Genomic DNA, 23326 nt, shown 5'->3' on the forward strand with positions numbered 1-23326 from the left:
GGTGGGAGTCAGGAATGGGAGGAAAACAGGGGACATTGGTGGTGGGAAATGTACATTGGTGAAGGGATGGATACTTGGCTATTATTTATTATGTGACTGAAACCCAATCATGAACAAATTTGTAACTATGCATCTCACTGTGATTCAGTAAAAATTTATAAAGATGATTAAATTGTTATTATCATGATAATCCTGATAATATTACTTGTCTGTCTTGTTTTTTAGAGAACAAAATAAGATACGCATATCTGGATTTTAATTAGATCTTAAATAGTAACCTTTGAAGTATATTTTGGACTATTCCAGTTCTCAATTTTGCCTGACTGTGTATGAGAATCTCCTGTGGATACTATAAGAATGCAATGTCTGGGCCTCAGTTCAAGTCTTTGGGGCTGGTTCCAGGGTTTGTGCATTTTCAGAAAGCCTAGTAGGTGATTTGGATGTACTAGGTCAAGAATCACTGCCACAATGATTAAATTAGGAAAGTCACAAAGGTGTGACGTGAAGCAAGAGTGAGGCTTTCTAATAGTTGACCTACTTGGTTGCTGGCTAGGAATGAAGGTATAATTGTAGAGTGATGAGCATGTATTGAATTCGTAGGCATGAATTCAGCTCACCCTCTACTTTGGTCAAAGGATGCTGGACTATAAGCTCTGGAGGTCAGGAGTCACATTTGTCTTTTGTTTCTAGATAACCTTAGACTATACCTGGACAAACTACTTAACCTCTCTAAGCACTCTTATCTTTTGTTCCCTATTAAAAAATTTTTGTGTCCTTATTGAATCTCCAAAAGTGATGCCTATTTTTTTCAGTTTCTTTTATTAATATTATTTATTCCCCTCAAATTTTCTGTTCAATCCACTTTTTTTCTATTAATCACTGAACTTACCCTGTATTTTTTGCTTTTCATGTAGCACCTCTCTGTTCTACTAATATCTTTATTAATTTTCCCCAGTCCACACATATGATATAAAGAGATCATTAAATAAAGGGGATTCTCGTAGTTACAATAAGACCTATGTTGAGCTTCTTGAGCCTTTTGTTCTATTATTAGATTGACCTGGCAAGTCCTTGATTGTTGTTTAATTCTCTTTATATACATCTAAACACATATAACTTTTTTGTTTCTTTTTCTGTTTTGTTTTTGGTTCACTCCTGGTGGTTCTCAGAGTTTGTGCCTGGCTCTGCTCAGGGATCACTCCTGAAAAGGCTCAAGGGACTATAATGGGAAGCCTAAGATCGAACCTGGGTTGGCCGTGTGTATGACAAGCACCCTACAGGTTATACTATCTTTCTGTCCCCTATAAGCACATATATCTTACTTAACATGATTACATTTAAGCAAACATTGGACCTTGGAGGTAGAGAGAGCATCAGATTTCAGTTCACCTAGGAACAGTTCAATAAAGATGTGTTTATTCAGAAAAAGCATTATTTGATTTGATTTTTTTCTGATCCCTTATTTTCAGTGGGTTTTTAGAACAAGAGAATTTTCTCTTATTGTTGTTGCTGTTGCTGAGGGACCCTAAAGATATAAGGAGCAATAAATATTCTTATTTGTTTACCTGCCTGGTGAGTTCCAATTTGCTCTTGAAGCATCACGATACTTTCTTCATCACTTTCTAACAACCTATACAGGGAGAGTAAATTCTCCTTCCATTTGAACTCACATAACCCCTGTTATGGAACTTTTTTTTTAATCTCCCGTAGTTCAGTCATTTATTTCCACTGAATTGTGAGTTGCTGAATTTATATACTGCTGAATCAATGTCAAAACACAGAAACCCATTCATGCTGGAGGTACAGAATATGGTAAAATATGGTAGTTATAAAACAGAAAAGCATGTATCCAGTTTCCAACAAGTGGTATAAACCCTAAACTCATGGATTTCTAAAGCATTCTTGAGGAAATTTAAGGCAAAATCTTAGACAAGGTAGAACTGGATGGAAGGTCAGATTTGGACATGGACAGAAGACAGAAGTGGTCATTCCTCCTAAAAGAAATGACCTAAAGGGAGAAACAGAGGCAGTGCATCACTAAAACAATATTTTGGTTGCATACAAAATGATCAACTGTAGCTAGTTTAATAAAGTTTAATAACAAAGAAATGGGGAATGGGTATGTTAGAAATGATTGGTTTATATAAACTTTCCTGTTGTTACTGAACTGTAATTATAATCACAATCCATTACTCTATCTTCAGATCATGGAGAGAGAAATATAGACATTTAACTTGCGAAATGCAGAGTTTACCTGGAGACATTCCATAAAACCCATCTGACCTAGTAATTGACCTGCTGTCTAATGAAGAACAATGGGATTACAGCATCTGAAGAAGATGAGGTGATTTTACTCCAAGCAGAAGTTGTTCCATGGCTACATGAATAGCATTGGATCTGTTTTCAAATTTCTGAAACAAAGAGCAACTTTTGTATTGGTCTGCAAGCACTTCAGAAAATTATAATTTCAGTTCTTTAAAAGGCAGTTCACCCTACTGACATGCTGGCAAAAAAAATTTGATTCAATTTGAATTAGAATAAATAAGATGTTGCTCTTCTACTATATTTAGAAGGCTGGTTTAGTTATGTCACCATCTTTTCTGACACCTATCTTACTCTCCTTTCTTCATTGTCACTGGAGACCGAGCATCAATTCTACCGAAATACTTTTGTAATTATCACCATTTTAATTTGGAGACGCAAAGCTTGCTTTTCTATGCATTTAAAACTGAAGAATGCATTATTACTACTTTGAGCCTCCTGTGACTACAGGATTTGACACTATGTGCACTCTATAATTTATGACATTATTTTGAAGTTTACTGTTAGCACCTGCACAATGCTGAAAGAATCAATTTGTAGAGGAAAAAAGAGAAAAACACATACACCAATGTGCTGTGAAAAATCTCTCAGTAGTTTTTGTTTGAAACAAATTTTGGAGTCCTCTGGGCCCACTTGCTCTCAGTTTTTAATGACTCAGTCTTTTGGGTATTGACACGCTGAGCTCTAAAGTTTTAAGATGTCATATTTGGTGTCTTGTTCTCTGGCAAAGTGTTTCTTAAAATGCAAAGTTGCTTTTGATTTTGATTTTGGAGTCTTTCTCCTCTGATGTAATTTACATTATAAATGGCTAATGACATATATCATTGTTGCTTTACTTAATTTAGCACAGATTTTTGTAAATGAATTCAGAATTATTTTAACATATAAAAGAAGAGGAACAAATGAGTTTTATCATAAAATTGGACACTTTCAAACTGAGGCTGTTTCTTGGTTTGTGTTCTTGTTTAATGTGCAGTTTTCTTATTTGGCATGAAGTGAGTGTTATAAAGGTGCTTTGTGAATATATGAAAAAATAATAAGAACTGCATCAGAATTGTGCACACACTTTCTATGGGATATTTAAGTACATTCTGCATCTGCCCTAAGGAGCAAATTTAGCATTTATGCAAATTGGAAAGTCATAATGAGAGGTTAGCTGCTGGCATGATAGAGTCTGTGTATATTCAAATATTCATTTAGTATAGATTGTTGCTCCACTGTATCTCCTGGTGGTATGGAAGGATTTATGCCTATCAAGTGAGGAAAGCATTTCTTAGATTTTGGCATGCATTAGAATTACTTAGGGGACCTTTGTCACAATATAGGTCTCCTGGGCCCCAAGCCTCAGAGATTCTGGAAGAGTTTTATTGGGTTAGTGTACAGGCATCTGTGTTTTGATTCATCAAAATTACCTTGGGAGCTTTCACAGCACACAGAAGTCTGGGCTTCATCTCAGAATGTTGTCTCAAATTCTCTGGAGGTACAAGGCCGGGGATTTCTATACTGATATTCACAAAAGAGTGAAAAAAAAAAGAAACAGAACTTATCTAGTTGGAATGGTCATTGGCGCTCATCGTTTACTATCCCATAGTGTGCCAAGCTACTGGATTGAAGGAAAGTCATGAGGGTCCATGAAGATGAGAATTCTGTCCATCTGCAGTGAGACTACCCTGAGATTGGATAGTGATGATGACAACAAACTGGATGAAACACGAGACCAGTCCTTGAATTAATTCTCAGTGGAGGACTTTTGTATGTGTGATTTTTAGTTGCTCAATTAACATCATTCAGTGGATATTTGGTGGTATTTTTTTCTAAGACCCGTGTTTCTTGATTTTTTATTTCTTTTCCAAAAATATGGAATGCTTTATGAATTTGAGTGTCATCCTTACGCAGGGGCCATGCTAATCTTCTCTGTATTGTTGCAATTTTAGTCTATGTGCTGCCTAAGCCAGCACTGGTGGTATGTTTGTAAGGTATTTATGATGAACAAAATGAACAAATTCCCTAAAAATCATGAGGACTTGGAATAAATAAACATATTCTGGGTCTACGTTGGTATTGTTGCTGACAGAAATCAGCATCTTATATGTTTTCATGGTGTTTTCCAAAGGGAAATTTTTCTAGAAAATGTGGTTTCTTTGTCAGTGTGTACCATTTTATAGATTGATTTCTGTTTTAGTATGCCTTTTTCAGAGGCCATTACAGCTAGTTTATTGCTGTCAGAGATGTGTGGGGAATGAGTTTCCTTTCCCTCATCCCATTAACAGATATAGACCATGCAAAAATTGGATAAAAATCACTGGGCCAGGGAGATTGGAACTTTGATTCTAGTGCTTTTTCTTTCTATTTATTATTGTTATAACCTTGGACAAGTCACTTGAAGTCTCTGGGTCTCATTTTTCTCACATATACAGTGTTAATAATTTGTTTGCAAGCAGGGGACTTGGCCAACTAAACTTTTAAAACCCATTTCAGCTGCAAAGACAAAATTCCTGCACTGATTCTGCACAGGAGAAGGGAGTGGCTAAGGCAAGGACAAGTAAAGGACTTGAAGGGTCTGAAAGGGAATCAGCTATGGTGCCCAGGAAGCCTCCCTCCTACTGTTGTCCTTCAAACACTGGCCTTTTCTTCAGTCTTATCCCTGGTTGCTATGGTTTTCCGTGATTCCAAATTCGTAGATTCATGGATTTACTAAGTAATGTGTGGTAAAGTCTCAGTGGGGCTCCTGAATCATTTGTGAGGGATTAAAGGCTGTCTTTTCAGAGTTATTTGCACGTTTGGAGAAATGCAGTACTAAAAACGTGTACTTGTTAAAAAATGGATATACATTGATGATTAGAAAGAGTTTTAATGAAACATTCATGAATATTCCATGAAGTTCTCTGGAAAAAAAATAAATTCAATCACAGTAGGCTTTTTTACTCAGTTGCTTATTAGAATGCAGTCTTCTGCCTAAATAACATAAAGATACAGTTAATGTTTCTGATGTCTAGCAAAGATGTTATTGGGCCTACAAATATACTTTAGTCTCTTGAGAAGAAAAACACTTCAAAATGTTCACTCTTTAAATTACCGAAGTAAAGAGAAGTGATTATATCATGATTGGTCCCATTTGCTACTTGAAAATTCCACAGAAAACAATAGTACTAAATTTGTTATTTTCCATGGTGGTTTGTGGAGCATAGACCACTGTTGTGCTGCAGATCCTATTTGTCTTTGCCTACCCAGATCATTTGCAACCCTTCTCCATCCTACTCAGTGAACTGGGAGACTGAATTATAGTTTCCACTATGGCAGGGTCTTAGAGTGGTTGGGCCCCAATAACAAAATCAACAAACATTTATTCCTCAGAGCTCTGGAGACTGGAAAGTCCAAGATCAAGGTGTTAACTGAATCTTTCTGACAAAAGCCCTTCCTGGCCTGAAGGCTGCTGAGTTCTTTACATTTCCTTACATGGTGGAGAGAGGAAGAGGCAACTCTGCTATCTTCTTCTAAGGATGCTAGTCTCATCAAGGTTGCTTTTGTCTTAGGTCTACCTCTGAGCCTTATGCTTCCCAAAGGCCCTACCTCCTAAACTCTCATTTTGGAATTAGGAAAACTCTCATTTCTACATCATGGAGGTTGGGTAAGAGTTGGTGATGGGATCAAACAGTAATGGTTTGATCACCACGCTCTCTTCCCTACCCTTTGGAAATGAATTGTGCTTATTCAAAGCAAGTCACTCCATTCCCTCACTCAAATGAAGGGCTAGAGGAGAGTGAAGCCAGTTCTCTTTCTAGTGGTTCTCCTTCTGCTGTCAGCATTCACCTCACGTGTTTATTACTCTCTTTCAGCTTCAGTACTTGCTCCCTCCCTCTTCCCCTTTAGGCCTTGGTTGTGTAGTACTCTGCTCTCCTGCTGTTCTTCTGCCACTTTTGACTCTGACCCTTTCTTTTTGTAGATACTTGCTTATTGAACTCTTTATAACTCCCCATTCTAGAGCACAACCTAGTTTCAGCTGGGACTCTGACTAATTCCCCATGGAAAGACTACTGATTACAAATCTCTTAGAAATCTCCTCGTAACATCATAACTCTGTTTATTGCACTTGGTGTTATAATACTTCTTAATGAATTCTTGGGATATGACTATTGAAGTGATTTGTCTGAGAAACTATAAACTTCTTGAATTCTAAGGCATATCTTCTCAATTTTTTTAATTTAAAAAATTGAATCATTACATGGTAGGAGTGTGGTAAGATGAATATTTTGTATCCATTCTTTAGTGGGATAAAAAAATTGCTCTAAGCTGAAAGGAAAGACATCAGGCAATTTATGATAAGAACTTTCGAAACATTTTAACTTTTGATCCAGTAACTTATCTTCTAGTAATTCATTCAAAGAAATTTATTTTCTAGCAATTCATTCAAAGGAAACAAATGAAATTGTAATATGTGTGAAAATCATCCCATAATACTTTTATTTGTAATAATAATTCATGATGTTATAAATAAATAAATAAATATGGGATAACTACAACACATGTCTTGCCTCTATAAGTCCCTGAATGAAATCCTTGACTCCACAAGTAAATATGTAAATAAATAAATATTCAACACTGTAAAAGTGATTTATTAGAGTTTCTTGACACAGTGTACCATGCTGTCATTAATATTGTTTATAAAAAAGTTACAGAATATGATTATTAAAAAGTCACATTACAAAACTTTATATAAAAGTGAAATCAATTTTTCTAAGTCTTTTTATTTGCTATAGAAAATAACAAATACCCTTTAGTTTTAGTATGTTCTTTATAATCTAGTATATAAATGTAAAAGAAATATATTCACATATCAGAAAGAATAGCCTGATTTCTGTATATCTAGCTTTTGAGAAGAAATGAAAAAAATATCCTAGCAATGGAAAAAAATTTTTTGTGATTTTGTGTCACAACTGGCAAGGTCCAGGGTTTACTCCTGGCTGTGGCCTGAGGAATTACTGCTGGCTGTGCTTGGGGGACCATATGAGATGCCAGGGATCAAGGGTACAAGGCAAGAGCTATACCTGCTGTATTATTGCTCTGGCCCTGAAAAATTCTTTAAGAAATATACTAGAGGAGATATAGGGACAGTGGTGGAGTGTCTTGGGTACTTTATTGGTGATGAAGGTGCATTAGCTTTGTTCAACAAAACTATAATTGTTAAAAGTATTGTAAACATGTTTCTTAAATTATAATAAAAATTCTGAAATAGGCCACTGCCCTAATAACAGCAAAACAAAATAAAAATAAAAAAATCATCAAGGAAGGAAATAATAAGAGTAGAAATAAAATGAAACAGAGACTAAAAGGATTAAATAAAAGATCTGGTTCTCTGAGAAGATAAGAAAAGTTGACCTTTAACTAAAATAGCTAAGAAAAAAAATACTCACATAAGTTAAATCATAAATTAAAGAGGAGAAATTACAATAGATACCAATGAAATAATGAAGGATCATACGATACTACTATAAACACTGATATGCCAACAAATCAAACAGCCTAGAAGAAATGGACACATTCTTTGAATCACACACTATACAAGAATGAATTGCAAAGAAATAGAAAGTCTGAACAGCCAAATCACTAGTTAGAAAATTGAAACAGTAATAAAAATCCTCCATGAAACTAAAAGTCAAGGGCCAGACAGCTTTACTGTAAACTCTGCCATCCATTCAGGGAGGATTTAATACCAATAATTCTCAGACTCTTAAATGGATAGGGATCACATTTTTAAGGAGCATCTTTTCCTGATACCAAAACCAGACAAGGACATCACAAAGTGGGGAATTACAGGTAAGTATGTCTGGTAAACAGTAAAATTTTCAATAAAATATTAACATATAGAATTTGACAATACATTAGAAAGGACCATGTGCTATGATCAAATGAAATTTATTTCAGGGATCCAAGGATGGCTCAACATATGCAAATAAATCAGCATTATAGAGCATGTTAACAAACTAAAATATCCAAATATGATGATATCAACAGAAAAAAACCATATTTAACAGCATCTCTTTATGTTGAAAAACTCTAAATAGAATGGGTATAGACATTTAATGAAAAAATGTGTGCTGATGCTCTTCCCTGCTACGTCCCCCCTCACACACATGAAAAAGATGTTGATTACCACGTGTTATTCTGGAAATGAAAATCAAAACCACAATTAAATGTTACCTCAAACCAACTAGAATGGCATTATTGAGAATACAAGCAGCAACAAGTGTTGGAGAAGACTTGGGGGGAAAAGGCAAATATTGTACATCGTTGGTAGGATTGTAAATTGGTGCATTCACCATGGAAAAAAATTGGGAGATTTTTCTTAAAAATCAAAAATAGAAACGCCATGTGACCCAGCCATTCCTCTTCAGGGTATTTATCTAAGGTATATGTAAACACTAGTTCAAAATGGTCTATGCACCTCTTTGTTTATTACACTATTATTCATAGTAGTCAATTTATGCAAACAGCCTAAGTGCCACTGCTTATGAGTGGGCAAAGATGTAGCACTGATGCACAATGGATTAACACACAGTTATATAAAAAAGGATAAACTCTTAGCATTGTGAGAACATGGAAAGACTCCAAGGACTTATGCCAGTAAAACAGTCAGATGGAGAAATACAAATCATTTTACTGTAAAAATTTGTAAAACCATAAACAAACCCTAAAAATTCTGACAACAAACTGGTGGTCTCCAAAGGTAAAACAGGTGAAGGGGATCAAGTGTATAGTATTAGATAAAAACTAGACTTTTGGTGGTCATCACAATATAGTGTACCAGTGATGTTGAAATATAAAACTATATATACTCACAAGTTATAAAATAAAGCAATGATAAAACCTATGTCAGAAACTAATGTAACTTTGGTAAAATTTTTAAAATAATAATTTTTCACTGTGGAGGATAGGTCAGATTTTTTTGAGGATGCATACTTTCACAAAGTAGTGAATAAGTCCTGGAATTCCAATGCACAGTTTAGTGACTATAGATAAGAGTATTGTGTCATAACCATTAAACGTACTTAGAAACTAGAGTTTAATCATTCTAATTATTATAAAAGAGAAGATAATTATGAACCTGGTAAAGGTGCTAATTATCACTATACAATGGTAATCACATTATAACGGATAAATGTTTCATATCAGCATGTTATATACCTTAAATTTATAATTTGTTTGATGTCAAATATATTTCTGTGAAAACATTTCTTCAGCTATTATGTGAAAGACCCTTGTATGACTGAATTTTCTTGTTATACTTTAATGTTCTACAAATATGTTCTTTAAATAGTAACCTACTGTGTTTACATACATGCACTACTCTATATGAGAGTATTTTTTAACTTAAAACCTTCAAAAAAGCAAAGAATGTTTTTAAGGATGCCAACAGAACTTTTAGATGCTGTTGGGTCATCTTGTAGCAAAACAAAGCTGGACAGGTGAGTCCAGCCCTCAGGATCATAGTCAGGCCTGTACTCTGCTAATGCTCTATTTTAAATCTCTAGGACTACGTTTGGATCAGTTTGGAGTGCTTCTTTTCTAGCCTTTTTCCTTAGTTTCTGGATTGACCCCATTATATATTGCATTTCCCCTACTTATTCTTTTTACCTGTACACATTTTAAAATCTAAAAATTATTTTAAACACTTTGATTTACAATATTAATAGTGACAGGGTTTCATGCCATTCCAAAATCCCATCATCCACCAGAGTGTCAGCTTCTCTCCACTTTTGTTCAACTTCCCCCCGCACCCCCCCACCACACACACTTACATATGTGTCCTATGAAAGACCAATTCTCAGTTTCTATTGCCTTTGGGCACTTATTTCCGTACTATGTTTCTTTATATCCAACATACAAAAGAAATCATTCAGTACCTATCTCTCTCCTTCTGACTAACTTTGCTTTAGTATGATACTTTTCAGAGCCATTCATGTAGTAGCAAATTGCATGATTTAATATTTTCTTGTAGATACATAGTATTCTGTTGTGTTTATGTACCATAGTTATTTTAACCCAGTTCTCCATCCTTGAACTAAAAATTGCATATGACATTTTTGAAAGACATAGATCAAATGCTGTTGAGTTTCATATAGAGAAATAAAAGCCCCAGAATAGTCAAAGCAATATCAGGGAAAAAGAAGATGGGTGGCTTATTCCCCAATTTTAAATTATACTATAAAGCTGTAGCAATCAAATAGTATGGTAATGAAATAAGCAAGGATACTCTCATACCAATGGAATCGAACTGAGAGTCCAGAGACAGATCCTCAAGTAAAAGGACAGTTAATCTTAGACAAAGGAGTAAAAAAATATAAAGTGGAGTAAGGACCAAAAGGAGAGAAAATATGAGATAAATTGTCTGCCATGGAGGCAGGGGGAGGGCTGGAAAGGGGAGGTATATTGGGGAAATGTGGTGGAGAATGTGCACTGGTAGAGGGATGGGTGTCTTATCATTGTATGATTGAAACTCAAACATGAAATTTTGTAACTGCATCTCATGGTGATTCAATAATAATAATAATAATAATTTTTTTAAAAAGTGGAGTAAGGAAAGCCTCTTTAAAAAATGATGGGAAAACTGGTTTGTCATATGCAAATAAATGAACCGAGACTCCTTTGTAACACCATGCACAAAAGTCAAATAAAATTGTATTAAATACCTTGATATAAGACCTGAATCTATAAATTATATTGAAGAAAACATAAGCAGAAACCTTAATAACATTGAATTTTGAAGTATCTTCAATGATTCAACTCCATTGGTTGAACAAGTAGAAGCAAATATACACAAATAGGACTATATCAAACTAAGAAGTTTCTGCACTGCAAAAGAAACAATGACCAGAATAAAAAGACACCCACAAACAGGTAGAAAATATTTGCCCATTAGTCATCTGCTAAAGTATTAAAATCTAAGATATATAAAACACTAGTAGAATTTTATAAGAAAAAAACTCCAACCCTATCAAAAATGGAGAAGAAATGAACAGAAACATCTTCAAAGAAGACCTAGAGATAGTCAAGACATATATGAAAAAATTCTTACTTATTTTTTATTTTTTTAAGTTTTTAAATTTTGTATTAATTCATCGTGAGGTACAGTAACAAAAATTTCATGTTTGAACTTTGATCAGATGGTCATCAAACACCCATCCTTTCACCGGTGCATGTTTTCCACTACCAAAATCCCCAGTGCTGCCTGCCAATTCCACACCTCCCCCTGACTGTGTCACACAATTTGCAAAATTTGCAAAATTTCTTTCTCTACTTTAGTTACCTTTGACATTTTGAGACCACTCCTACCACCTCTCATAACTTCTGAAAAGGCAATACTAGACAATGTGTTTAATATTGCTTATTATGGATATGATATAATGTCACGTGGCCACTCTCGCTCTAAGAATTCTAAGATTTTAATAATTAGGGTTTGAAGAAATCGCTGCTGCAAGTTGCTCTGGTCCACAATTCGTTTGTGTGTCTTTGGATCATAGTCACGTGGGAGCTTAAGTAGATAGTGGATATGGCATTATCTCAGTGTCCCATCAGGGCGGGAGGAAGGAGGGCTCATTCCTCCCCTGTCCCACGAGACTTGGGATTTGTCATCACCAGAACTTGTAACTGGTGCTTTTTGCTAACTTCTAGAAAATGGCGATCACTGGAGCTCTTAGAGGGCAGGTGGAGGGACAACACCTGCTCCTGTCTGGAGTGGTCCAGCAGAGAAGGCCTATTGCAAAGTCCCAGACCATCTCTGCCGCAAGATGCTCAGGTCCGAGATTAGTTTGTATCTCCTACTTATTTTTAAAGAGAGAAATTTGCTTTTCCTTCATGTCTATTTAATATGTTGATTTTCCTTCTGAGACTCCTTGGGGAACGAACAGGCATCAGATCTCTTTGATAACCACATCCACCTGCTCACATACCTAATTCCGCAGGACAGATATGTCGTTCCAAACGTTCTCCCTTCTGAAATCCGACACGCCATTTCATAGGTAAAGAAATGAACAGCACCTGGCCCAGATAAGGTCAGACTTGAACACCTGAAGAACCTGCCATCAGTACTCATCAATACACTGGCTCGGCTCTTCATATGCTACCTGTCTGAATGCAAGGTTCCATCCCAGTGGAAAACCAGCAGGACTGTACTACTGTACAAGAAGGGAGACATGCACAACATTGGCAACTATTGCCCAATCTGCCTGTTGTCTTTCATCTACAAGTCTTTCACGTGAGTCATCCTGAATAGGATTGGCAGAACACTAGATGAAGGACAACCACGCGAGCAAGCCGGGTTCCACAAAGGATTCAGCACCATCGACCATATCCACACAATAACCAAGCTCATTGAGGTTTCTCGGGAGTTCAAGATGCCACTCTGTCTAACATTCATTGATTTAAAGAAGGCCTTTGATTCTGTTGAGACTGAAGCAGTATCAAAGCCCTAGCCAATCAGGGCATTCAAACTCAATACATCAGGATCCTCAGTGAGCTGTATTACAGATTCACTACCAGGATATCACCATTCTACAAAGAAGTGATCATCCATGTCAAGAGAGGGGTTTGGCAGGGTAATACCATTTCACCGAAACTCTTCAATGCCACCCTTGAGAACGTCATGTGACAACTGGAATGGGAAGGAATGGGAGTAAAGATAGACGGTTGACAACTACACCACCTCTCCTTTGCTGATGACATCATTCTAATAACACCAAACATTAGCCAAGCAGCACAAATGCTGGCCGACTTCAACCATGAATGTGGAAAGGTCGGACTCCAGCTGAATCTCACGAAGACAATGTTCATGAGAAACAGTCTTGTTCCTGACATTCCATTAGCTCTCAAGGGAACGACCATCTTCAAATGCAACAGTTATGTGTACCGAGGTCGAGAAGTCAACATGACGAATGACCTGGCACCTGAGTTGCGCAGGACGAAGAGAGTGGCTTGGAATGCCTTCAAGAGCATCGGAGAAATAGCTAAGAGGACGAAGAACCTCCGCTCCGGGCACATCTCTTTGATTCCACTGTTTTTCTTGTATGAACATATGCCTCAGAGACCTGGGCTCTATGAACATAGAATGAGAACGTAATTCGGGTCTCCCAAAGAGGAATCAAAAGAGCTATGCCTGTAATATCATGTTTCACTCAAATGAGAGAAAGAATCTGGAGTTCTGACCTCCATAATTGGTCAAGAATCAGGGATGCCCAAGCACAAAAATTTGTAAGTCTACAACTGTACCTCAAGGTGTTTCACTAATAAAAATTTAAAATAAAGAATAAGGGATGCTGTCTTGTTTGCCAAGATGTTGAAAATCAGATGGGGTGGACATGAAATAAGATTTGGAGATGACCACTGAACTAGAACTGTTACTGACTGGATTCCACCAAACGTCAAAAGACCACGTGGCTGCCCACCTACAAGATGACCAGACTTCTTCATCAAGACTCTGAACTATCAGTTTGAGGCTCTTCGTGTTCCTAGAATGAGCAGAAGCCATTGGGCTACACTAGCATGAGACAGGGATGAATGGAGACATTACTGGCGCCTGCTTGAGCAAATTGATAAGTAACAGGATGTCAAGTGACCAAGTGATCAAGTGACTCTTTGGGGAATCATTATTTTGTATATGTATTTCACAATATTTTTTCTTTTCCCGACTTCAGACTTTAAAATATACTTTTTGATCAGGCTATGAGAAAATAACTTTATTCATTCTCTCTCCAAAGCATGTAAAATCTGATCTGACTTCTAAGGTTTGTGTATCCTATAGTCTTTCAAATGTGAGCTATAGATTTATAGGAGACAAGGGGCATCCTTGTGGTTTAGCATATACCTTGTGTTATTGTATATCTTTTGTTTTTGATGTATGAGGATCGTCTGCTGCCCAGTGTTCTGGGATCACTCCTGTTGATGCTTGGGAGACCATATGGAGTGCTGAAATTGAACCTAGGTTAGCAAGGAAAACACCTTACCTGCCATACTATCTTCTCAGTTCTTGGAGATCTTTTGTAAAGATGAAAATAGCTTATGTGGAAGGAAGAGCAATGAAATATCCCATCCTAGAGTCAATATCTTATTAGATTAGTCCGTCAAGTAATTAACTGACACTTTGAAGGTAGGAGTTCATGGTTTGGAAGGAATGTGGCACAGTTGAATCTTGGAAAAGATGGAGGACAGGAGGCTTTGTATAGTGCTCCAAGCCATTTTTGAATATGAAGCTTCAGCCCAAGAAGTTAAACTGGGGGAGAAAAACTTGGAATGAAAAGTGGAAAGATGTTGAAGGTGGGTTTTCAGTGATTCGGTGAAAATGGCACAAAATGGTAACAATCAAAATAAATTCCATTTAGTGAGCAATTACTATTTGGCAGGAATTATTATAAATACCTACATGCATTAATTTTTTAAAAAATTCTCTCAATAGACTGTTAAATACTTGTTTTACCTCCTATTTCATGGTTCAAACAAGTTCAAAGAAATAAAAGAACGTTTTAGAGCAATAGTAATAATAATTATTATTAACAATAATGAATAATAATAAATACAAGAACGTTTAGAGCAATTAATGCTGAGTTTTGACTTAGAGCCTGTCTTCTACATGACTATGAAATGGGTATTCCTAGTAAATATCCTAGGTTAGGGTCTCAGCTCTGAGATTCATAGAATGATTTTCAAGGTGATAATAGAACACCACTGGTTTTCAGCTTCCTGTATTAGGATATACTATTTTAATTTTAATACAACTTACATTATTAGGTACATTTGAGTTTGCAGAATGCTTTTGAACAAATCCTCTCATTTTATTCTCATAGTAACTCTAAGCAATATCAAATATAATATCTGCTCTATAAATCTGGCCTATTATTAGGCCTGTAAAGTGGTTTGTTCTCTTCTGGGAGCAACAACACAAAGTCTCTTGCCCCTGCATCTGGCTGTCCTCACTGGGGCCCCTTGGAGCGGGGTGGATTGAGTTTCCCTCTCTGCCCTGAGTAGAGCTCTGGCAACTGAAGACCTCCGGGACCCAGTCACAGACATGCTGAGACCACTCTCCACAAGCTAGGATGAGCCTCGTGCATGAAGGGACCAGCAGAGGAACCCAGGTGTGCAGGGCTGAGATCTCCAATCCTTACTGGTTCAGGACTGGGCCTCCTCCACCCAGATTCCCCATCTTCTAGTAGCTAGACACCCACCAACTGCTGTGTAATCCAATCAATGGCCAAGATCCAGAGACTATAAAACCAAGCTCCTGGAAGCACGTGGCTGCATTTGTGGCCGCGTGACCTCTTATTGTCTAGTTCTCACTCTCAGAGAACCCGGCAGGCTACCAAGAGTATCTTGCCCACATATATGCATGACTGGGAACACCTGTAAAGGTTATTAGAAGCTGCCCCAAAAGCCTCCATCCCTCTCAGAGAGCCCAGCAAGCTACTGAGAGTATCCTGCCCACATGGCAGAGCCTGGCAAGCTACCCGTGACAGTAACAATGATGGTCCTCATTCCCCTGACCCTGAAAGAGCCCCCATCATGCCATAGGGCTACACTAGCACATGACAGGGATGAATGTTACTGGTGCCCACTCGTGCAAATTGATGAACAACAGGGTGATAGTGATAGTGAAAGTGGTTTGAATAAGAGAAATGTCAGTTATCTCTACAGACAGAGAAATTGCTTTAATTACAACATTGTAGCTTATCCTGATTAGCCTGCTAGCAAATCTGGAGGCAGAGGAATAGATAGGAGGAGATTGTGGACTGGTACCTGGGACAGACATCATGAAGTGGGTGACAGTGCCACTTGAAGACCCTTCACCTGGATGGAGCCCTCTCAAGATCTAAGGAGAGGCCTTTTAAAAGAATGTTTGCCCTCTCTCACACTAGCCCTCATTCTTGCAAGGTGTGGAAGTTCAGTTAAAGAGTTAATTTGGAGATGTATTTAGTTTGGATATTGCTACTGTGTGTGTGTGTGTGTGTGTGTGTGTGTGTGTGTGTGTGTGTGTTTGGGTGCTTTTTAGCCCCTTTGTTTTTCTTAAGCAATTTTTCCATTATATTCTTTCCCCGTGTCTAAATTCTCAGTGATAATCAAGACTCTTGTCAAATGCATGTACCTCATGAAGTCTTCTTTGATTATTTGACACGTATGCCACCTTCCCCTCTTTCAATTCCATGGGGCTTTTCATCTCTTCACTGAGAGCTTTTATTTATTATCAAATTATTGAAATAATTATGTGAATAACAAGATGGCCTTATTTTTTAAATTTCTTGTTAATTAATGCCCAAATTTATGAGCATAATTTAAATATATATATATCACAACTTCTGTAGACTTAAATAAAACTCCTAAAGCACTTAAAACACTCTCTTGCTATAGGCTTCTTACCAGGCTACTGTCAACTCAAGGCTCACCTGGAAAGAATAGTCTTTCCAGCATACCTGTTTTCCTAATGATTAATGAACTGGATTCAGTACCTTTTGAACAGTTATGATGAGACTGCATTTGATCCCTTGTCACGTAGCTATTTTGATAGACTATCTTGCAACATGAATGTTTCTTCTTTGGTTCAAGAAATTTAGAGGATGAGAGAAGATGAATAGAAATATGGAAGTCACAATCCTTAATAACACAATATTGAGAATGACTTCTATACATTTTGCTGTATTCTTCTTATTAGAATGAAATTGCTAGGCAAAAGAAAAGGATAACAAAGACGAGACTACCAGGAGGCTTGGTAGTCAGAGACCATTTGGAAGGCTGCGTATTGAGTAAAGATTTGTAGTTTTACATATTGCAACACTTTTAAATTCAGAGTTAAATTATTGTCAGCACTCCTGTAAAAATAGGTTCCAGAATTAGCAATACAATGAAGCAGAGGAAGAAGGAAAAGATAATTTGACAATAGATTGTTTAGCTCTTGAGTGCCAGACTAATAAATTCATATTTTACCATAAAGTCAATTGGGGTTCAAATAAATACAGGCACAGAGATGGTAAAATTAGAGTTCTAAAAGATAAAACAGTTTGGAGAAAAAACAGACTGAATATACAGAGACTTATTTCCCTAAAATAGCAATCATTTGGATGAGAGATAATGAATAGTGTTATTGATAGAGTAAATGAAAAGAGGCAATATTACATCAGTTAATTGTAAAGGAAGATTAGCAGAATATGGAACTGATAGAAATAGATATTAAAAGCTGGATTTTTTAAAAAGTAAAAGCAAAAAACTTATAAGGAGGATAACTGAATAAAAGAGCAGCCTCAATGAAATGGAAGAAGAGACAATAAATGCCTCAGAAACTTAGTGTCCCAGGAATTATTCTGAATAATTATATGACAACAAGTTGGAAATTTTATTTGAAATGCAAATCAAAGTCACAATGAATATTACCTTGCACCTGCTAGGGTGATTGTTATAAAAAATAAAAGATTAGTGTTGGCACAGATGTGGAGAAAAGGGAGGGTATTTCTTTTTTGGTATACAGTATGAAAGTTGTACACTGGTGCTGGAAATGTAAATTGTTTTAGTCACTATGGAAACAGTATAGTGTTTCCTCAAAAAATTAAAAATAGAACTATTACAGAATCCAGAAATCCTACTTCTGGGTATTTGCCCAAAAGAGATAAAACCATACCTCAAATAACTATCTGTACTCTCATGTTCATTTCATTATTATTCACAATAGTAATTCATGGAAGGAACTTAAATGTTACTTTATGTTCCTAAAGTCTATATATACACAAACATATATGTAAATATAATGAAATATTATTCAGCCTTAAAAAGAAAAGGTATCTGTAATTTGTGTGTGTTTTTTTTTAAATTTTTAGGCCATGCCCAACAGTACTCAGGACTTAATTCTGACTCTGTGCTCAGTGATCACTACTGGAGGGCTCAGGAGGCCATATGGGGTACTGGGGATTGAACACCGGTTGGCCAGGTATAAGGCAAATTCCCTACCCTTTGTATCATCACTCCAGTCCAGCATCCATCATTTGTAATGGACCTGGAGGACATAACAATAAATGACTTAAAAGGAACCCTCAGTATTATCATAACAGTAATATTCTACACACTACTGGGTACTTGCTAGAAGAGAATATTTTAGGGTCCTCCTTACCTATAGGAAAATGTAAGGAGATGTAACATTAATGAACTTGACAAGAGTTGTCATGTAATTATGTATAAGTGTATCAACTCATCACACTGTACACTTAAAATATAGAAAAAATTTATTAAAATAAAGACATGAAAAGTGTAGTGAGAAGAATCAAAAATGACCTCACAATCCTGGACCAAGTGATTGGTTTCTGGATACAGTGTAATAACAGAAATGGATACACACTGGGGAAATCAGAGTTGGGAGAGAAGATAATGAATTCTGACAGAACTTGATGAAAATTTCCACCAGTCATTAGAGAGCAGGGTTTATATTTTGGTACACTTTGTGCCTCAAATAAGTGACTGGTTCCCTCCGCAGCATTGTTGCACTCACTTCACAAGTAATTTGTGCAGAAAGAAGCATTGTGTTCAGTTTGGGTGAATCTCTGATGAAGTGATCTTGGGTTTTGGGTTTCTGGGGCCCATATAAGGGCTAAGGAGATTGTATAATCCTTTGCTTTACAGCACCACTGGGCTTCTGTAACCTGCTTGAGTACCCTTCCCTTTATGGATGTTACTGGTATTCTACAAACTACCAAACAGACAGGCATGGTTTTCCCATTGAAGACAGAGGTAAGGGCTGAGCAGAGCCAAGTGTCATTAAATTTCATTCAATAATAAGACTATATTTTTCTTCTTAAATGAGTTTTCTCACTTGACTTTTTAAATTTTCAGTCTTACCCATACAGTTTTTTTCCCATAGAGCTATCTTAGAATTTGCATATCTTAACAAGAAATTTAGTTGTAACCATCATATTCTAAGTCATCCGTGGCCTCTAAGGAGTGCTTTACTTGTTCTAAGCTGGAGAGTCCAAATAAAACTTCATCAGCTTTTTGTTTTAAGAAAGAAGCAGTTTATGCACATTAGTTCTTTTAATTCTCACAATGACTCCTTGATGTGACATTATAGCCATGTTTGATCTAGTTTGCAGATCATGTTTTACAGAGATTGAGCAATGTGATCAAAACCACACATCTGTAAAGTTATGAAGTTAAAATAAAGAGACAAGGTATATGGGGAAGTGTTACTATGTAAATGCTTTCTTTGGAACAATATTTATTAATTTTAAAATTTCCATTGCCTTTTTCTATGTTGAAGAAATGTCTTTAAAGTTTTGTTGAAAAGTAGAAAATTATATGCCATATTTAAATGAATACTTTTGGAGAGTAAAGTAAAAAAATAAAGGCCCTCCCGTCGATCATCGATTTGCTCGACCGGGCCCAGTAACGTCTCCATTGGAGACTTTGTTGTTACTGTGTTTGGCATATCGAATATATCACGGGGAGCTTGCCAGGCCCTGCCGTGCGGGCGAGATACTCTCGGTAGCTTGCCGGGCTCTCCGAGAGGGGCGGAGGAATCGAACTCAGGTCGGCCATGTTGGCTGCGTGCAAGGCAAACGCCCTACCGCTGTGCTATCACTCCAGCCCTTTTGGAGAATTGAAATAAATTTTGCCTTGGCTTGTACACTCTTTTCTTCCATTCTAATTTCCATTTGCAGCAAGAGTCTTCTCCTGCTGTGTACTTCCCATAAAGTCACTCTCCTGTTAAGAACCATCACTGATCCCCCACTGCATACGGGATTTGATCCAACTTGTTTAGTCTGAAGAGTCGCAACTTTTTCCTTTTTGTATTCACAGAATACTTTGAAATACTAGAATTTCTTACCCCATATTCGAGGCATTAAAAAACACAAAATCATACAAAACTATCCAGTTGGAGAATCTGAATAACCAAAGACAATTAGAAAAAGAACAGAGTAAAAATGTCATTGGCCAAACAAACAAAGCATGGGACTACATCAGACAAGATCCAGCACATTCAGGGTGGTATAGCTATAGAGGAGACTACATCAAATTAAAAAGCTTCTGCACTTCAAAAGAAATGATGACTAGAATAAAAAGACATCCCACAGAAGGAGAGAAAATATTTTCCCACCACTCATTTGGCAAAGGTTTAATATTCAAAATGTATAAAGCACTTGTGAAACTTAAAAAGAAAAAAAATAACCCTATCAAAAAATGGAAGGAAGAGGGCCAGAGAGTACAGTGGGTAGAGTGCTTGCCTTGCACAGGGAAGACCTGTGTTAAATCTTCCACATATGGTCCCCTGAACCCCCAACGGGAGTTATCCTTGAGCATAGAGCCAGGAGTAAGCCCTGAGCACACAGCTAGGAGTGTTTTTCCTGTCTCCCACCTCCCCAAATATGGGGATGTGGGGGGAGAAAGGAACCCTCATTCATTACTATTGGGAATATGGACTACTTCAACCTCTTTGAAAAACAATCTGGACACTTCTCAAGAAACAAGACTTGACCTTCTGTATGACTCAGAATCTCTACTTTTGTCATCTGTCTCAAAGACAAAAAAAAAAAAGAAAAAACAAAAAAAATCCCAAAAAACTAAGATCAACCACTACTGAAAAAAGATACTTGCTTTCCCATGCTCACTGTGGCCCTATTAACAAAAGCCAGGAGTTGGAAACAACTGGAGTGTTCAAGAACCGTTGCTTTGATAAAGAAACTGGAAAGATAGCACAATAGCTAGGGAGTGCCTTGCACGCGGCCAACCCCGGCCAACCCCAGTTCAATTCCTCCACCACTCTCAGAAAGCCCGGCAAGCTACAGAAAGTATTGTGCCTGCACAGCAGAGCCTGGCAAGCTACCCGTGACATATTCGATATGCCAAACACAGTAACAACAAGTCTCACAATAGAAATGTTACTGGTGCCCACTCGAGCAAATCGATGAACAACGGGAGGAGAGTGTAATATATATATATATATACATATATATATATACACATAATATATATATATTTTAATTTGATATAGTGCTTTTTAATTTGATATAGTGGTTCCATATATATATATATATACATATATTTCACAGTGGAATAATGCTTAGCTATAAGAAAAGATGAAACCGTGCAATTATCTGTTACATGAATGGAACTGGAGAGTATCATGTTGAGTGAAGTGAGCCAGAAGGAGGGACAGACATAGAATGATTCCTCTCATATGGGAAATACAAAGAAACATGATATAGGAATAAAAAAAATGGTTGAAAACAAAAGAACATGATAACTGGTTTGCAGAATTGAGCTTACTAAGGGCGGGACTGGGGAAGGGATGATGGGGAAGGGACCCTGAGACAATGGTGGAGGGAAGCCACACTTCAGTGGAGGGTGTGGTGTTGAATTGTTGCATGTGTGAAACCCTATCATTAACAGTGTTGTAAATCGAGTGCTTCAAAAAGAACCCCAAAAACAAAAAAGAGAACAGAAGATGGCATCTGTGGTGTGAGTTACAAGATGCACACAGTGCCAGCTCCATGCTTTCATCCTTGAGAGGAGCCTTTCTCTCAAGTTCTGGAATCCCACTGTAGTTCTTTTTTTTGTTTTGTTTTTTATTTTTGCTGGCTTATCTGGCTCCCACTCTTTACTTTGCAGGTCTCCCTTGCCCCCTGTGTTGTGTCAAAGGGAGCACTGCCTTCTAGCCTTCCTCAGAGAAGCACCAGTACTTCCAGTAGCACAGCTGTGTTTCCCAGACGTAAAATGTAGTAGACCTGTAAGCTACTGAAAGTCCCCCTTGAAAGTCACCCCCTTGAATGTCACTCACCAGTTACCACATCCCCTCCATCAGGAAGGTCTCTGCTCCTAAAGGTTTCTGCTCAGAGTCAATCCTACCTTGTTCTCTTCTCCTTCTTAACTCCTACCTACCTTTCAAGACCTGCTCTAATTTCCATCTCTACCCTGAAGCTTTCCTCATGATTGACAACAGCTATCTCCTGCCCTGAACTCTGCCACCATTGCTTTGTGAATTTATTAGGTACCTGCATAGCAAAACTTGCATGTCTCTGTCCTCTAGCTACTAAGTACCCATTGTTCTGGGGCCAGGCCCATATCTTATATTTCATATCTATTACCTTAGCAAACTGCTTTTGTGCCTGGTTGGTCTGGTGTGCCAGATGTGTATTCATAAAACGATTAAGAAGTCCTCAGCTCTCTTTTGCCGCTTGAGTTTGGTAGTCTCCGGCCACTTCCTCATCCAGGATGGCCGATGCCATGGGTGGACAAAGGAGGAAACGAGGGCCAGGCTGCTTGGTAATCAGTTGCCTTTTGTTCCATTTTCCCCAGGTGCTTGTTCCAGTCTCACTAAGCTCCTTATTCCAGTCTCACCTTGCCCTTCATTCCAGTCTCCTCCTATCCCTCTTGCTAGTCTCTCGGTGCACTGACTTGCTGTCCAGGTCTCTCTAGTCTCTCATACCCTCAAGACGTTGGCAGTAGCAACTAAAACTCCGTCTGGTAGCATAAACAATATATGAAAGCCCTTCCTGATCTCCTGCAGCCTTGAGATCCTCAAGAGCGAAATACCACCTAGGGTGTGTTTCTCCTTTCCTCAGTCCAATAGCCAGTTAAATATTCATCTTAATTCTACTCTTTAATAATATTAGTCATTTTGTATGGGTACAGTAAAAGATACATTAAGCTTATAGGATGGCTCTTCTGGGGGCATCTCTCTATAGATTTCCAACTACAGTTGGAAATCTAAATTAATCCGGCTCAGGCCAGATTAATCTTTCCTAACCCTAACAGGGTCCTAATCCAGTTGTTACGTTTTGGTTCATGACAGAATTTGTCCATGACTGTGCTCTTAACTTATAGTTAAGTATTATGGCACTTTGGCCTAACCCATTTCAATGCCTGGGTAGCTCACAGCTTGCTCTGGGTCTATCCAGTCCCTCCTGGAGACCTTGCTTTTGGGGTGTTAGGAAGTAAGGGAAATTAAGACTTAGGTCAAGAGAACAGATGCTCTGGAGTGAATATCATT

At 37.4% G+C, this 23326-nt stretch overlaps 1 protein-coding gene and 1 non-coding gene across 2 annotated transcripts in view; one reads left to right on the forward strand and one right to left on the reverse strand.

Moving 5' to 3' along the window:
- The window catches only part of SLC35F4 (solute carrier family 35 member F4), a 277152-nt gene that overhangs the window by 25024 nt on the left and 228802 nt on the right, over positions 1–23326 (forward strand). The gene's annotated exons all lie outside the window — the stretch shown is intronic.
- LOC130042151 (U6 spliceosomal RNA) lies at positions 4174–4280 on the reverse strand. The gene has a single exon (XR_008795125.1). It is a non-coding gene; the product is annotated as a U6 spliceosomal RNA (small nuclear RNA).

Source organism: Sorex fumeus, unplaced genomic scaffold (assembly GCF_029834395.1).
Source record: "Sorex fumeus unplaced genomic scaffold, SorFum_2.1 ptg000098l, whole genome shotgun sequence".
In the NCBI taxonomy this organism is placed as follows: Eukaryota; Metazoa; Chordata; class Mammalia; order Eulipotyphla; family Soricidae; genus Sorex; species Sorex fumeus.